Raw genomic sequence first — 15,416 nt, forward strand, 5'->3', positions numbered from 1 at the left:
GTACCAGGCACTCTACCAAACTATCTCATTTAATTCTCACAACCACACCACAAGCTAGTTTCTATTACTACCCCTAATTTATTGAAAAAGAGATGGAGCTTCAGAGAGGTCAATGATAAGGCCCAAATCAGACAGACAGTGAAGGACTGAGCTGGGCTTCAACCTTGAGCTGCTCATTGCCAAAGTCTTGGTGATGAAACACTTTTGCTTCTCTGGAGAGGCTGCACGTTATTATTATATAATAATATATATCACCATCATTATTATATTATTAATATAATATATAATGTTATATTCTTATATTAATATATTATGTTATAATAATATATATTGTTATTGTTATTAATACATAGATCTGTTAGAAGTAGAGATTTCTCCCCTCTTTGGATACGAGTTTGTTCTTTGATGTTTTGATCATAGTGCAAAGAGTGTCAAGAGCCTGAAGCAGTCAGAATTCCACTCACCTCACTGGCTGTCTGAAAAATGCCTGGGCAGGTTCCAGTGTTACCCTCCATGCTTTTATTCCTCTGCTAAAGGCAAGAGTCCTCATCTGGGTGGACAGCCTCAGAACCCTCTGCTGGTGTAGCTGGCGCAGGGATGTGTGGGGGCACAAAGGGAGCCGCTCACAGTCCAGTCAGGCCCCTGTGAGGACAACTGGGTAATACTGCCAACAAAGGAAGGGGGAGTCAAAATTCCCTTTCCTGGGGAATATCTGTGGACCCATGGTGACAACTAATCACAACTTTAAAAATAAATTATTTGGGATGAAAGGGAGAGCTCTCCTCCAATTTATTTATGGTTTTGGGTTCTCAAAGGAGCTAGCAGGATTTTGAAACAAACCAAGTTTAAGCACGGATTTGTGAGGTCACCGCTTCTGCCTCATTGCTGACAGAGAGCTTATCTTATTGGAAGAGGGAAGGGAACTTTGGCTTCTTGATTAAGAACACTTGATCTTGAGACCTGTTTATCTTGTTTGCTTCCTCTGAGGAGCATCAGGGGTGGTCAGGCCTCTCTCTGGCATCCAGGACACCTGAGAAGCTGAGAACTGATTTCTCAAAGTGTGGGTCGCTGATCACATGCATTAGAAACACCTCGAGTCATTGTTACTGAGGTGGGTTATGAATCCCACTGCTGACTCACTGAATTCAAAGCTTGGAAGTGGAATGGAGTTCTGAGCACCTCAACAAGCATCCAAGGGATTGTCACATGCACACCAAGGCTGGACAACAGTGGGCTGGAGGCCACAGCTTCCTCTCGACTGGCCCTGAGCGCAGGTCTTGCTGACATTTAGGCTTTTATTCCTGTCTTATTTCTCCCCCTGACCCAACACAAACATCATTTTTAATAGCCTTATGGAACTTCCAGCAATAACTTCTGTATTATAGATGACCCACGCAGGATGAAATAACTGCTTTCTTTATAGGGCAGATTACAAAAATACAACTTTCGAGAAACCACAGCTTCCTCTATTGTTCTGCATTGTTGTTGTTCAGTCGCTGAGCTGTGTTTGACTCTTTCGTGACCCCATGGACTGTAGCCCACCAGGCTCTTCTGTCCATGGGATTTCCCAGGCAAGAATACTGGAGTGGGTTGCCATTTCCTTCTCCAATTGTTATGTGTTATGCATTTTCAAATGAAACTTCACTCCTTGAAAGAAATTTCATGTTCACACTAAAAAAGTTCCCTTTAAAAATTTAAAAGATGAGATTCACTGCCTTATGCCTCCATATTCCCTCCTGCAGGCATCTGTGCAGACACCTCAAAAAGCCACCCAAGGAAAGTGAAACTGGGGTCCACTTTACGCTCTCTTTATGCTCTTTCATTATTGTGGTTCCCTTCTGAAAATGGAGAAGGTTTCCTTTCCCGGCACCATTTTCTTCTTTGGTTCAATCACCTTCTCACACTCTCTTTCTATTTTTATTTTAAGCAAATATTTAGGTTTAGGAGCTGAAAATCTCCTCGGACAATTTACAGTGAAGCCCATGACCCAGAAGGATTAGTAAGGGGGAGGAGGAGAGGACAGCAAGGCTCTCCCTGGTGAGTTTGAGAAAGACTGGGTTTGCTAGATGAAATGTAAAGATCAGAATTCACATATCTGTGGGAGGCTTGGCAAAAAAAAAAAACACAAAAAAACAAAAACCAAAACATCATTTCAAGCAAAGTTACAGGAAGAAAAAAACGCCTCAAACCCAACTCCCTCTTTCATAGCAGCAAGCTATGTAGGCTATGAATTATTTCACTGAACAGTGTTAAGTGCTTTCCTGTTGAAAAATGAGGAACTTATTAATTATTTTAAGTTTGAAGTAATTAAGCCAAGCGCTGTCAGGCTGACATGGTTTTCTCAGCAGGCGGCTGGGTTCTTCTAGCAGAGTGAAGGATTTTTCTAGTCCCATATGCTGAGCTACAGGTGAGCCAGTTGGTAAATATGTGACACCTTTTAATTATACCTTGTTGCAAGCTGCAGCTTGTCTTGTGAATTATTTGATCATTTGTTGCTCTCTCATGAAAGAGAAGCAATAGGTGAGTCTTCCTAGGAAAGGGGTGGGGGTAAGAACAGAGGAGTGACTGGGTGTATGGAATGGAGGAAAAGCAATGCTGTACTAGGGGCTTTAAGAGATTATTTCAGGGACTGCAGATGACCTTCTAGCATAAATTCTGTAAAGTTTGTTGTCTCAGTTGGCAGAGCACACTCTTATATACAAAATAAATAACCAGTGAAGACCCATTGTATGACACAGGGAACTCTACTCAACACTCAGTAATGGACTATATAGGAAAAGAATCTGAAAGAGTCACTATGTGTCTACACATAGCTGATTCACTTTGCTGTATATCTGAAACTAACACAACTTGTCAATCAATTATATGTGTGGGCTCCGTTGTGTCCAACTCTTTGTGGTCCCATGAGCTACAGCCCACCAGGCTCCTCTGTATTTCCCAGGCAAGAATACTGGAGCAGGTTGCCATTTCCTACTCCAGATCTTCTCACCCCAAGGATTGAACTGGAGTCTCCTGAGTCTCCTGCAATGGCAAGCACATTCTTTACCACTGAGTCACTGGGGTCAATAAAATAAATATACCCCAATAAAAATTAAAGAAAATAAAAAGAATGCTGATAATAGCTGAGGAAACAGGCTTTTGTAGCTGGTCCAGTCAGGCCTGGGTGGTAGGAAAGACTGAAAAGCTTTTTCTCTTCACCTTCTCTCTGGGCTACTATTTACCCAGTGATGGTGGTCAGTGGTAAAGGATTTGCCAATGCAAACAATGCAGGAGACGTGGGTTTGATCCCTGGGTCAGGAAGATCCCCTGGAGAAGGAAATGGCAATCATTGTAGAACCTGGTATTCTTGCCACTCTAGTATTCTTGCCTGTGAAATCCCATGGACAAAGGAGCCTGGTGGGCTACAGTCCATGGCATTGCAAAAGAATCAGATGTGACTTAGCGACTAAACAGCAGTAACACAACAAGCTACCCAGCTAAATTACAGGTGCGTGATGGAGAGCTATTTTTTCCTTACTTAAAAAAAACTTTAAATACAATTGCTTTACAATGTTGTGTTAGTTTCTCTACAGCAGCGTGAATCAGCTATATGTATACAAACGTCCCCTCCCTCTTGAACCTCCCTCCCACTGCCCGCCCCCCCAGTCTCACCTTTGTATCTCGTCACAGAGCACCGACCTGAGCTCACTGTGCTATTCAGCAGCTTCCCACTAGCTCTCTATTTTGCACATGGTAACGTAAATATGTTATTGCTACTCTGTCAATTTGTCGCACTCTCCCTCCCTCTGTTCTCTACATCTGGGTCCCTACTCCTGCTCTGAAAATAGGTTCATCAGTACCATTTTAGATTCCGTATATATCTGCTAATATGAGATATTTGTTTTTCTCTTTCTGACTTACTTCACTCTGTATGACAGGCTCTAAGTTTGATGGACAGCTTTTGAGCTCACATTTTCTCAGAAGAAGACCAGGAAGATGGAAGATGGAAAGAAGGGGCTGAGAAAGCATTGTTGGCAGTGGTAGAGTTAGACGGTTGCATATCTGTGAAAGTTTTCCAAGTTCTTTTTTTGAAGGCTAAAATTCAAAAGTCTCCTTTAGTAGCAATATCTTTCCAACCATTCCTTGCATCGAGGAACAAATTTGATAAAAGTCAGAACAAATTTGTCTTTGGCAATCCTACTCAGTGCCGGCCACCGCTGCCACCTCTGTATTCAACACCAAGGGCAAACCAGCGCCTGCCTGCCCATGAGCCCTCTGTGTAATGGAGCACGTTTGTAGCCTAGGGTTGCGATATGTTGTCCATTTATCTCATGTCCTCGAAGGCGCAGGAAATTTTCTTTTCTGGCCTAAAATCTTATTTGTTTTTACTCTGAGCCTTCTGCTGGATAACTGGCTAATTTAACAATGACATTTGTGCTAATGTGTTGATCCAGTCACTCACTTATTTAATCACCATTAATTGACTGCCTACTTTATAACATTGTGGAAAATGCACAAGGCAAACATAGTCCTTCCCTCCTGGTACTTATCTACTCAGATTAGAGAAACTCTTCCTGGCTTCCATATATAGTCAGCTTGAAACTACATCTTTAAATGGGAAAGAAATATTATACTAATTATTTTTTTATTTTAATGCTCCTCTCTTTTTATTATTGAAGTATAGCCAATGTATAATATTATATAAATGACAGGTGTACAATGAAGTGATTAACAGAAGTTAAATTACATTTCAGTTCAGTTCAGTTCAGGCACTCAGTCCTGTCCGACTCTTTGCAACCCCATGAATCGCAGCACGCCAGGCCTCCCTGTCCATCACCAACTCCTGGAGTCTACCCAAACCCATGTCCATCGAGTCGGTGATGCCATCCAGCCATCTCATCCTCTGTTGTCCCCTTTTCCTCCTGCCCCCAGTCCTTCCCAGCATTAAGGTCTTTTCCAGTGAGTCAACAATTTGCATGAGGTGGCCAAAGTATTGGAGTTTCAGCTTCAACATTAATCCTTCCAACGAACAGCCAGGACTGATCTCCTTTAGGATGGACTGGTTGGATCTCCTTGCAGACCAAGGGACTCTCAAGAGTCTTCTCCAATACCACAGTTCAAAAGCATAAATTCTTTGGTGCTCAGCTTTCTTCACTGTCCAACTCTCACATCCATACATGACTACTGGAAAAACCATAGCCTTGACCAGACAGACTTTTGTTGGCAAAGTAATGTCTCTGCTTTTTAATATGCTATTTGGTTGGTCATAACTTTCCTTCCAAGGAGTAAGTGTCTTAATCTCATGGCTGCAATCACCATTTGCAGTGATTATGGAGCCCAAAAAAATAAAGTCTGACACTGTTTCCACTGTTTCCCCATTTATTTGCCATGAAGTGATGGGACCAGATGCCATGATCTTAGTTTTCTGAATGTTGAGCTTTAAGCCAACTTTTCCACTCTCCTCTTTCACTTTCATCAAGAGGCTCTTTAGTTCTTCACTTTCTGCCATAAGGGTGGTGTCATCTGCATATCTGAGGTTATTGATATTTCTCCCAGCAATCTTGATTCTAGGTTGTGATTCTTCCAGCCCAGCATTTCTCATGATGTACATTGCATATAAGTTAAATAATCAGGGTGATAATATACAGCCTTGACGTAATCCTTTTTCTATTTGGAACCAGTCTGTTGTTCCATGTCCAGTTCTAACTGTTACTTCCTGACCTGCATGCAGATTTCTCAAGAGACAGATCAGATGGTCTGGTATTCCCATTTCTTTCAGAATTTTCCACAGTTTACTGTGATCTGCACAGTCAAAGGCTTTGGCATAGTTAATAAATCAGAAATAGATGTTTTTCTGGAACTCTCTTGCTTTTTCTATGATCCAACAGATGTTGGCAATTTGATCTCTGATTCCCCTGCCTTTTCTAAAACCAACTTCACCTGGAAGTTCACGGTTCACATATAGTTGTAGCCTGGCTTGGAGAATTTGGATCATTACTTTACTAGTGTGTGAGATGAGTGCAATTGTGTGGTAGTTTGAGCATTCTTTGGCATTGCCTTTCTTAGGGATTGGAATGAAAATACCTTTTTCAGTCCTGTGGCCACTGCTGCGTTTTCCAAATTTGCTGGCATGTTGAGTGCAACATTTTCACAGCATTATCTTTTAGGATTTGAAATAGCTCAACTGGAATTCCATCACCTCCACTAGCTTTGTTCATAGTGATGCTTCCTAAGGTCCACTTGACTTCACATTCCAGGATGTCTGGCTCTAGGTGAGTGATCACACCATCGTGATTATCTGGGTCATGAAGATCTTTTTTGTACAGTTCTTCTGTGTATTCCTGCCACCTCTTCTTAATATCTTCTGCTTCTGTTAGGTCCATACCATTTCTGTCCTTTATTGTGCTCATCTTTGCATGAAATGTTCCCTTGGTATCTCTAATTTTCTTGAAGAGATCTCTTGTCTTTCCCGTTCTGTTGTTTCCCTCTATTTCTTTGCATTGATCACTGAGGAAGGCTTTTTTTAATCTCTCCTTGCTATTCTTTGGAACTCTGCATTCAGATGGGAATATCTTTCCTTTTCTCCTTTGCTTTTCACAACTATTTGTTGGGCCTCCTCAGACAGCCATTTTGTTTTTTTGCATTTCTTTTCCATGGGAAAACTTCAGCTGAAGAAGCTGAAGCTGAAAGGTTCTATGAAGACCTACAAGACCTTTTAGAACTAACACCCAAAAAAGATGTCCTTTTCATTAGAGGGGACTGGAATGCAAAATTAGGAAGTCAGGAAACACCTGGAGTAATAGGCAAATTTGGCCTTAGAGTACGGAATGAAGCAGGGCAAAAGCTAATAGAGTTTTGCCAAGAGAACACAATGGTCATAGCAAACACCCTCTTCCAACAACACAAGAGAAGACTCTACACATGGATATCACCAGATGGTCAACACCAAAATCAGATTGATTATATTCTTTTCAGCCAAAGGTGGAGAAGCTCTATACAGTCAGGAAAAACAAGACCGGGAGCTGACTGTGGCTTAGATCATGAACTCCTTATTGCCAAATTTAGACTGAAATTGAAGAAAGTAGGGAAAACCACTAGACCATTCAGGTATGACCTAAATCAAATCCCTTATGATTATACAGTGGAAGTGAGAAATAGACTTAAGGGACTAGATCTGATAGACAGAGTGCCTGATGAACCATGGATGGAGGTTCGTGACATTGTACAGGAGACAGGGATTAAAACCATCCCCACAGGGAAAAAATGCTAAAAAGCAAAATGGCTGTCTGAGGACGCCCTACAAATATTCCATTTAGAATTATTATTAAATATTTGCTATGTTCTCTCTGTTGTACAATATACATTATAGCTTATTTTATATATAATAGTTTATACTTCTTAATCTTCCACCACTATATTTCTCCTCCTTACTTCTCTCTCTCCACTAGTAACAACTAGTTTGTTCTCTATATCTGTGAGTCTGTTTCTTTTTTATTGTATTCACTAGTTAGTTGTACTTTTTTAGGTTCTACATATAAGTAATCTCACACAGGGTTTGCCTTTCTATTCTGACTTACTTTTCTTAGCAAAATGCCCTCCAAGTCCATCCATGTTGCTGCAAATGGCAAAATTTCATTCTTTTTTATGGCTAAGTAGTAAGTTTTTTTAAAAAATCCATTTAATTTCAAATTCAAGCCTCTATGTTGCTGGCCTAGTGGAAAATTTAATCTAAGTGAATTTTTTTAATGGTCTATACAGTTTATACACAGACAGGAACCTAGGCTAGGCCCCCACAATCCCTGGGATTCAGAGCTTTCTCTGTAGAACTGAGCCCCCGTAGTAGCTAGTGCAGGGGGAGGATGGGGAGGGCAAAATCATGGAAGTGAATGAGTCAAGCTCTTGCCACCATTTGGCTGGGAACAAGGGACCAGGATAGGAAAGAGGGCATGAAGGCAACCTAAGCAGTGAGTGGTCGAGGGGTACATTGAAGAGCTATGAAGAGGTGACTAGGCTGAGAGTGCAATGTTGGGGGCACCAATATAGGACCTCTGAGGTCAGTATTTGTGAAGATTGGAGTGCACTAGTCCTGGAGTCTTGTAAATAGGTGAAGGGCAAAGGAGTGGGGGCAGGGACTTCCTGAGAACACTTTCTGAGGAAACTTACAGGGGGCCCTGAGGGCTGAGAAGTCCAACTCCGAGGCAAGGCAAGAGTAGGGTGCAGGAGGAGGGCATCCAGGAGCGAGAAGTGGGCGAGAGCCCCTGGGAGCCCTGTCTCTCACTGGCTGGGTCCTCTGAGACTCAGAGACCACAGGGCAGGCTGAGGGAGGGAAGCAGCTGGCTGGCTGTGGGGCAGAGGGTGGGGGAGGTGACTGATGGAGAACAGTGCTTCACAACCAGTGTTCCAAAATCTCAGACCCAGAAAGGTGCATGCTCGCGCGTGAGCGCAGACAAACACACACGCGCACACACACATATAGTCTCTTGGAACTCCCACGCACATCTTTTTCCTCAGTGATGACATGTAGCAAACAGCCTTACCTAATTCCCAGGAAAAGAGCCCCAGCTGCAGCTCTGGCCTGGTCATCCATGGCATTTAAGCACATGCTGAGTTTCCTGTCCTCTACTCTGGCCCAGCATGAAGGCCACTGTCCGGGTGGTTCACTGCCTGCCTTATTTGCCTCCCTTTCTCCCAGGTTCTTTGAGGCTTGTCTGTGGTCCATCTGGGCTGCCCAACCTTGCCCCCCTGGAGAAGCAGGAGTTGTAGGGAGTGGTAAAACCTCAGAGAAGGGACTGGTCATGGTCTGTAGCACGGCACTTGACTGGGGGTTGGGGAGGCAGAGCTGCAGTGGGAAGAATAGCTGTGCAGCCTCTGGGGAGCTCCCACCCTCCTTGGGCAGCTCGGTCCTTAGACCCTGACCCAACCTCTACTCTCAGGGCCCAGCAGGGCCTGCTTTCTTTTCATGCCAACCATGAGATAGAGACACGGTGGTATCAGAGCAAAGGTGAGGAAGGGGCACCAGGTAAAACGTGGGAGCTGAGACAGAGGTGCAATTTGTGACACAGAGCAGGTCAGATGCCTTAAAGAGCAGCAAGGGGCTGGTGACAAGGAGATGGGTAAACGGAACTGAGCCACAAAAGGATGGTAATTCAATGACAATCTAAGAACTGACACAAATTGCCAAGACTCTGGAGTGTCCAATTTATTTTTATCAGTGACTCCTACATCATTTTCATTTTTGCTTTATGTACAGAAAAAAGAACACTCACTACCACTGAAGTAGAAAATCCTGCATTATTCGGTGCATCAAGTTTTTGTATATAAAATAAATGTAGCCATCATGTTTATAGTCAAACTTGTGAACATCACACTTCTGGTGTCATAGCTCTATGTCAACTGAAGAAAACCACCTTTATAATTTGAAAGGCAATATTAGCCAGCAATGTTTTTTAAACAGTGGCAAAAGTTAACTACCTTTTCTTGGTTACCTTTTACAAGGTGTTTAAATTAAAATTTTTTATTAAGATATTTTACAGAATAATTTGCTTAAGCTAAATGCATATAAAATGTTAAGTTCAGTTCAGTCACTCAGTCGTGTCTGACTCTTTGCAACCCCATGGACTGCAGCATGCCAGGCTTCCCTGTCCATCACCAACTCCTGGACCTTGCTCAGACTCATGTCCATTGAGTCAGTGATACCATCCAACCATCTTATGCTCTATCATCCCCTTCTCCTCCCATCTTCAATCTTTCCCAGCATTAGGGTCTTTTCAAATAAGTCAACTCTTTGTATCAGGTGGCCAAAGTATTGGAGTTTCAGCTTCAGTCCTTCTAATAAACACCCAGGACTGATTTCCTTTAGGATGGACTGGTTGGATCTCCTTGCAGTCCAAGGGACTCTCAAGAGTCTTCTCCAACACTACAGTTCAAAAGCATCAATTCTTCAGTGCTCTGCTCTCTTCACAGTCCAACTCTCACATCCATACATGACCACTGGAAAAACCATAGCCTTGACCAGATGGATCTTGGTTGGCAAATTAATGTCTCTGCTTTTTAATATTCTGTCTAGGTTGGTCACAACTTTTCTTCCAAGGAGTAAGTGTCTTTGAATTCCATAGCTGCAGTCACCATCTGCAGTGATTTTGGAGCCCCCCAAAATAAAGTCTGACACTGTTTCCCCATCTATTTGCCATGAAGTGATGGGACCAGATGCCATGATCTTAGTTTTCTGAATGTTGAGCTTTAAGCCAGCTTTGTCACTCTCCTCTTTCACTTTCATCAAGAGGCTTTTTAGTTCTTCTTTGCCTTCTGCCATAAGGGTGGTGTCATCTGCATATCTGAGGTTATTGATATTTCTCCTGGCAATCTTGATTCCAACTTGTGCTTCATCCAGCCCAGCATTTCTCATGATGTACTCTGCATATAAGTTAAATAAGCAGAGTGACAATATATAGCCTTGACGTACTCCTTTAAACATGCCTTTTGTTCTACCTAAAATACAGATACAGGCTACCCTGCCCATGGAATTCTCCAGGCAAGAATATTGAAGTGGGTTGCTCTTCCCTTCTCCTGGAGATCTTCCTAACCCAGGGATAGAACCCATGTCTCTTGCATTGCAGGTAGATGCTTTACCATCTGAGCCATTAGGGAAGACTATATATATATATATATGATACATATATATTAATAATACATATATATATATACATATTATTAATAATATTTGTGTCTATGTTATATTACTATATACTTTATTATAATATAATATATCCTTTTATCATATGTATATTATATGCTTAATAATATATATACTATAAAATTTTATATATATACTTATAAAATTTCTGAGCTGGAGGAGGGCATGGCAACCTTCAGTACTCTTGCCTGGAGAATCCAATGAACAATGGAGCCTGCGGGCTATAGGCCACGTGGTTGCAAAGAGTCAGACATGACTGAAGCGACTAAGCATGCAGGCACAATATTTGTTTATTTATTTCTGGCTGTGCTGGTTCTTCATTGCTGTGGGCTATTCTCTAGTTGTGATGCATAGGCTTGTCACTGTGGGGGCTTCTCTTGTTGCAGTTATCCAGCTCCAGGGCCTGTGGGCTTCAGTAGTTGCAGTGAATGGGCTGGGTAGTTGTGGCTTCTGAGTTGTAGAGCACAGGCTCAGTAGTTGTGGCACTCAGGCTTAGTTGCTCCATGGCATGTGGGATCATCCCAGACTAGGGGTTGAAACTGTGTCTCCTGCATTGGCAGGCAGGATCTTTACCACTGAGCCCCCAGGGAAGACCAAACCAGCAGTGTTCAAAGTTTGGCTATACACATAAGCATTTTTATGGGTGAGCTCACTAAGAGACTGTAAAAGTTTTAACAGAAAGCCAAATATTGTGCAAATTATGAAGGTTTAAAGCCTACTTGCAAGCACTGCTGCCTGTGGGAAGAATTTGTATATACAGTTGGATAGAGACAGTTTATGTCTCATTGTAGTAAACCTTTGCTTTACAGAGTTTTATAAGCAAGTTCAAGAAGTCACGATTGGTTACAAACATCAAGTAAAATGAAATTAAATTGTTGTTTTCCATTTGATATATTTTAAGGTAAATCCTCAGTTTGTAGCAGTGCCTATAAAATAAACACCTCTTGCAATCTTAAAATTTTAAAATATTTAATACAACATGTTCCTTTGGATTTGCTTACTTGAACCTGTGGAGATGCCCACAGCTCTTAGTCATCTTTGGTGGGTTTGGCCTTGATTGGGCTCTCCCAAAGATTAATGAACTGAAAGATGAGACAGCCTCTTTCCCTACATTCTTGCCTTTCCATTAGGGCATTCTATGTTTTTATAAAAATTTTTTGAAGTCTATTTTAAAAACTGCTTATTACCATGAAACAAAGATGCAGTGTATGTACAACATTAAAAGAACTCTACACTAAAAAGACATTTAGAATAATGACTTTTTTGATATACACATATATTTTGGAAAATGTGAAGATGCCAAACACAGAACTTGATGAAGAAAATCAGTCACCAAATGACAAGTTTATTTTAATGAAGAATTTTTGGAATTAGTTTGATACAGTGTATATGTATAATAATATGTATAATTGAACAACTGGCATAGGGAATCCAAGTTCTAGCCAAGGAAACTTTAAAAGATGAAATATTAACTTCTCTCAAAACTTTTTTTAGTGTGTGTGTAAACGTTTGTGTTCAATAAAGAGCAGAAATGGAGAGAGAATAAGTTGGCAGAGGAGTAGGTGGGCATGGAGTATATCTCTTTTCATGGATACATCAGAAATACACCTTCAGACACAGAAGTGCATGCAGAACCCAGCTGAGAGCTGACAGGAGTACCTGACCAGTGGAAAAGAATATATAAAAAACCCATGCAAAACTTGGTAGGAAAACCACTTGTGGAATATTTGTTCCTGACCAGGGATCAAGCCCTGAACCTTTGGAGTGGGAGCACTGAATCTAAGACCCTAGACTACCAGAGAACTAACCCTAAGGGGTTTCAAATGGTGAGAACACACACAAAGGAAACCACTGAAATATAAGACCCGGCATCACCCAACCACCAGTAGCACCCTGTGCAGGACGCCTCATCTAAACAACAAACAAAATAAAAATATAAACACAATCATCAGCAGACAGGATAGCCACCTCACTCACCCTTGCCCATCAGAGGAAAAACAAACAAGCAAAAACGTGGCACAAATCTCACCCTTTATGAAGCTTATGCCCGACTCCAGTACCCTTGCCTGGAAAATCCCATGGAGGGAGGAGCCTGGTAGGCTGCAGTCCGTGGGGTTGCTAAGAGTCAGAAATGACTGAGCGACTTCACTTTCATTTTTCACTTTCGTGCATTGGAGAAGGAAATGGCAACCCACTCCAGTATTCTTGCCTGGAAAATCCCAGGGATGGGGGAGCCTGGTGGGTTGTCGTCTATGGGTTCGCATAGAGTCAGACACAACTGAAGTGACTTAGCAGCAGTAGCAGTAGCATGAGGCTTACACAAACCACTGGACCAAACTTAGGAGGGCAGAAACCAAAAGGAAAAAATAATTCAACCTTGAAGCCTGGGTGGGACAAGGAGACCTCAAACACAATAAGTAAAATATATATATATATATATATTGAAAAGGCAGAGAAATGATACACAAGTGAAGGAACAAACTAGACCCCAGAAGTCCAAATAAATGAAGAGGAAATAGGCAAACTACCTGAAAAAGAATTCAAAATAATGATAGTAAAGATGATCAAAAACCTTGAAAACAAAATGGAGAAAATGCAAGAATCAATTAACAAAGACCTAGAAGAATTAAAGAATAAACATAGACAAAGAACACAATTACTGAAATTAAAACTACTCTAGAAGGAATCAATAATATTGAATCAATATTCAATAAAGAATATCTGAAGCAGAAGAATGAATCAATGAGCTGGAAGATAAAATGGTGGAAATAACTTCTGAAGAGCAGAATAAAGTAAAAAGAATGAAAAGAACTGAGGATAGTCTCAGATACCTCTGGGACAATATCAAATGTACCAACATTCGAATTATAGGGGTCCCAGAAGAAGAAGAGAAAAAGAAAGGGTATGAGAAAATTTTTGAAGAGATTATAGATGAAAATTTTCCCAACATGGAAAAGGAAATAATCAATCACATCCAAGAGGCACAAAGAGTCCCATACAGGATAAACCCAAGGAGAAACCCACCAAGACACATACTGATGAAACTAACAAAGACTAAACACAAAGAAAGAATATTAAAAGCAGCAAGGAAGAAGCCATAAGTAACATACAAGGGAAACCTCATATCCTTAACAGCTGATCTTGCAGCAGAAACTCTGCTGGCCAGAAGGAAATGGGAGGATATATCTAAAGTACTGAAAGGGAAAAATCTACAACCAAGATTACTGTACCTGGAAAAGATCTCATTCAGAATTGATGGAGCAATATAAAACTTTTCAGACAAGCCAAAGTTAAGAGAATTCAATACCACCAAACCAGCTTTACAACAAATGTTAAATGGACTTATATGGTAAAGAAATACAAGAGAAGAAAAAATATCTACAAAATCAACTCCAAACAATTAAGAAAATGGCAATAAGAACATATATATCAATAATTATTTTAAATATAAATGGATTAAATGCTCCAACCAAAAGACACGGGCTGGCTGAATGTATACAAAAACAAGACCCATATATATGCTGTCTACAAGAAACCCACTTCAGACCTAAAGACACATATAGATTGAAAGCAAGAGGATAGAAAAATATATTCTATGTAAATGGCAAGCAAAAGAAAGCTGGAGTAGCAATCCTCATATCAGACAACATAGACCTTAAAATAAAGATTACAAGAGATAAGGAAGGACACCACATAATGATCAAGGGGTCAATCCAAGATGAATACATAACAATTGTAAATATATATACATCCAACATAGGAGCACCTCAATACATAAGACAAACACTAACAGACATAAAGGGAGAAATTGGCAGTAAAACAACAATTGTAGGAGAGTTTAACACCCCTGGTGGCTCAAACGGCAAAGCATCTGCCTGCAAGGCAGGAGACCCGGGTTTGATCTCTGGGTCAGGAAGATTCTCTGGAGAAGGAAACGGCAACCCATTGCAGTACTCTTGCCTGGAAAATTCCATGGACTGAGGAGCCTGGTAGGCTACAGTCCATGGGATCGCAAAGAGTCAGACACGACTGAGCGACTTCACTTTCACTTTCACTTTAACACCCCACTAACACCAATGGACAGATTATCAAAACAGAAAATTGATAAGGAAACCCATGTCTTAAATGATACATTAGATGAGATGGATCTCATTGATATCTTCAGGATATTCCATCCAAATGCAGAATAAATTTCAAGTGCACATGGAACATTCTCCAGGATAGATCACAATATTTCAATAGATCACAATATCACAATATCCTCCAGGATAGATCTTGGGTCACAAATCAAACCTCAGTAAATTTAAGAAAATTGAAATCATTTCAAGCATCTTTTCCAGCCACAACCCTATGAGACGACATCAATCACAAGAAAAAAAACTGCAAGATACACAAACACATGGAAATTAAACATCACATTTCTAAATAACCAACAGGTTACTGAAGAAATCAAAAGGGAAATAAAAAAATTTCAAGAAACAAATGACAATGAAAACATGAAAACTCAAAACCTACAGGATGCAGCAAAAGCAGTTCTAAAAGGGAAGTGTATAGCAATACAATCCTACCTCAAGAAACAAGAAAGACATCAAATAGACAACTTAACTTTACACCTAAAACAACTAGAAAAAGAAGAATAAAAAACCCACAAAATTAGTAGAAGGAAAGAAAACATAAAGATCTGAGTAGAAATAAATGAAAAAGAAATGAAAGAAACAATAGTAAAGATTGATAAAACTAAAAG

The sequence above is a fragment of the Cervus canadensis genome, chromosome 2 (genome assembly GCF_019320065.1).
Source record: "Cervus canadensis isolate Bull #8, Minnesota chromosome 2, ASM1932006v1, whole genome shotgun sequence".
Taxonomy (NCBI): Eukaryota; Metazoa; Chordata; class Mammalia; order Artiodactyla; family Cervidae; genus Cervus; species Cervus canadensis.